Here is a 3,754-nt window from a genome sequence, read left to right as displayed (position 1 = left end):
TCTTGATCTTTAATTCCTACTCGTATGACTAGGAGAATATGAAGAAGGAGAATTGGACACATCTTTTGCAGAACATTAATAATTAAAATGTTACATTTTAATATTTTTATTTAACCGACACATTTAATGTTGGAAATACTGAAGAATGTGTAGGATCAAATAAAGCAAGTAACATAAAAATATGAATATTTATTTAAAAATGAAATACGAGTATTATTTTATTAAAGCCTATAAAAAAGTGTGTATATTTTAAAATTAGAAAAAAATGTCAATGTGATTTAATACCACTAAAGTAATTTAATTGTAATTTCCCTATTGTCAAATTGACATAGATTTATTGTTCCCTAACGTTGTACAAGAAAACAAGTGAAAAAATCACACTTTAATGAAGTTGCTTTAAACAAGAAACTTGTATAAATAGCAGATCCATGAATTGCAATTTAAAATGTTGTTGCTTGTTCACTGGGTTACCTTTTCTTTGTTTTCTCTCGTCGTAGAGTATGATTTGCTAGAAAAAGTAAAAACTAATAAGGCTACTGAATATAAAAATCAACACATATATTTAGCTTTATAAAATAACTCTTGTGTAAATTTTTAAACATTAAAATAAATAAAAGAGAAGTCGATTCCTTTTAACTTCTTTTATAACATGTTTTCTTACGTCATTACACTGTTATGGAGGAAGGAAGAGTTTCTTTTGTGCACTCACAATCTCTGCGTTCAAACCCTATTCCATTCTTATAATTTTTTATATTAATTTTCTCATGATTACTACGTAGAGTTGTCAAATGTAATAACTTATCATTAATATAGTTAAAAATTATTAAATAATAATTAATTTTAAAGATAAAAAATAACTAGTCATTGTATTATAAATTACAAATTTGTTATATCTTAAGTAGTTTTTGTTATGAATAAAGAATTATAATCAGTTTGTTGATTAGATTCTTAATTTTACCGTGTAACATTAATGATAATTATTATATAATTAGTGTTTAAATTAAAATCACAGGTATTCACTGACTCCATCTTTGGTGAATAGTTAGAAATGGAAGAAAAATGAAAATCCATGGTAGCATTACTTTGAGTGTAAGACACGAAGGAAAATTGAAGGAGGTAGACTTTACACTTAACTGTGAAGGAAAATCTATCAGAGTTTTGTATGCATTCACGTATTGATGAATTGCAGTTGCGACAATTAATTTTTCTCGTAATATAAGTTATGCAATGCTGAAGATGAATCAAAACGTGTTGTGTGAGGACTTGCATATATATTATATATGGTAGAAAAACTTACCCTGAGATAAATGCTTAATTAAAGCTGAAACATGAAACGTTATCAGTGATGAAATTTATAATGGATGGTCATGTTGTCTGGGTTTTATCAAAAAATCACGATCAAAAGCAGGCACCTGCATTTGTACCATAATGAGAGGGAAAGGACATATGTGGTAGATGGAAGGGAGAATATAGAGTAGGTGTGTGAGGAAAACCTAGATTTCTTGTATTTTCTCCTTCCTGTGTCAATTTGCGTAGCCAAAACTCGCTCGCTTCTTCCGAACACAATTAATGAACGCCACTACGTGACATTTTGCGCAATCAATGCTCCGTAAAACTACTCCTTCCCCAACAATTATTGCTTATCCTTTCTCTCATTCCATGTGCAAATTTCTTCACTCTACCACTACACACCATCTCTGTCTTAACTTACTAACTGTGTAAATCTTCCTATAGTCAAACATCACTGTTTCTTTTCAACACTCTTGCCATTCTTTCAACATTATCCTCCTGACTTTTCATCACTGTTAGAATGCATTATTGTCTTACAAATCTCTTTTTTTTTTTTTTCTGAGAATAACTAATGGTATGATTCATAGAAGAGAAAATTCATTTCAAAGATCCAATAACAATAAAATATGAATCTAATTTATATAAAGAATTAACACTATTTTTAGCCCAAAACATTTTAAATAACAAATTTATGGATCTTTAATAATATGCAGTATTCAATTTTATCATTTTTACTTAAGTGAAACATGGATTCCGATTCCTAAGGATTAATAATCAACGGATCTTTAAAAACTATTTGATGAGCAGTAACAAGGAAGATATACAACCTTCTATCTTTAAGTGTGTATTATACAGTCTCTATCTGTGTATGGTATGGTTTTCCTTGGGACTGTCCACTCGTACCATTCTCCTAGGCCATTTTCCTAGGTCGTCCTCTTTAAAGAATGAGCTACTTTATATCGAGTTTTTCTAGGTTGTGTCTAGTATGACTTAACAATATGGTCAAATTATTAGTTGTAATGACTCTTAAGCTTCTAGTATATATTAAGGTGTGATTGGATCGTCATTAAACCAGTGAAAGATAAAGACTCATCACAACTATTATAAATAAAGGTCCCAAGCATGACTTGAGGGGCATCATGCACATTATATGCATTATTTGTTGTGCTAACAGATCAGTTATATTACTCACTTAAGTGTTAGAGTGTTTTTGATAGATATCCACCTACATGGCTTGGAAAAAAAAGGAAAGAACGAACAAACGTAACTCAAATAATAAAAGACCATTAGGAAACCCATCCAATCTTTAGACAATTTAAAATGCTTTGAGTAAGGATCTCGACTCTTTACCCAAAAACAAAGTATTTAATGAAATACAAAGGTTCTTGAAAATATTTAGTGCTTGATACCCAACCAAGGGGATATGATTACAAACACATTAGGATTATTATTTTAGTAAATTTTAGAGTAATCTTATAATAATTTTCACAAAGGAATTTATTCATTGATTTTTTAAACATGTTTATTTTCAAGGCTTTTGCAAAATAATAGTTTAAGTCTACAATAAACAAAACCTATGATGAATTTGTTGCTTTTCGTTTTCTGGAGATTCTCACTGAACATGATTAGTTTCCAGCATTAAGATAATGAAATAGAAAATTTGTGCCTGGAATAATAACTGCACTTGGAAATTAAAGGAAGAAGAAAGTTATTGAGATATGAGAAGAGAGAAAATAATTGAATTCTCTAATTGGGGGTAAGAACAATAATGGTGGTTGTAATCTGAAAGTTAGATAAGACGTGCCGATTAGAGGTAATGGTTGAACCACACAAGTACTTATCAACCCATTTTTAAGCTATATGAAAGTGACAGCTTATCCATTACGGTTTTTCTTGGGTCCAAATGTGTTGACTTCATAAATTGACCGTGTCTAAAATTATGGGCTTTGAAGCCCAATGGGCCCCAGTTTCAGACTGGGGTAAGGAATCTTGCTCCAGGAGTAAATGCACATGCCAGCCTGGCTCGTTGGATTACTCGCTTAGACAAACCTCTGGAGCCAAAAGACAAATTCATTTATGAATCTTATTAAGGAACAAATATTATTTCTTTTCCAAAACTTTGAAACATAGAGAACTTATATAAACCTTAAAAAATAAAACACTACTGGTATTGACAGAAAACCGATAATCACTGCAATCTAAATTTATTCTACTACTAATTATTTTTCTAAAAGAATAATGGGTTTTTAATTACGTAATATATATAATAGATTATTTTTATAAAATTTATGACAGGTGAGTATATTTAATAATTTAAAACTTTTTTGTGATGGAGATAGGGTAGGCAAGACACCATCTGGGTTCTTATATATGATGAGAATGCATGGTGGGTCATGCATCATGATTGTGATGGTGCATGTCGATAACCAGATGCTGCATCTTGAATAATCCAACAGTTCTCATC

Source organism: Vigna umbellata, chromosome 2 (assembly GCF_029865625.1).
Source record: "Vigna umbellata cultivar VRB3 chromosome 2, Vumbellata_1.0, whole genome shotgun sequence".
Lineage (NCBI taxonomy): Eukaryota > Viridiplantae > Streptophyta > Magnoliopsida > Fabales > Fabaceae > Vigna > Vigna umbellata.
The sequence above is the reverse complement of the archived record's forward strand: the minus strand, read 5'-3'. Positions refer to the sequence as shown.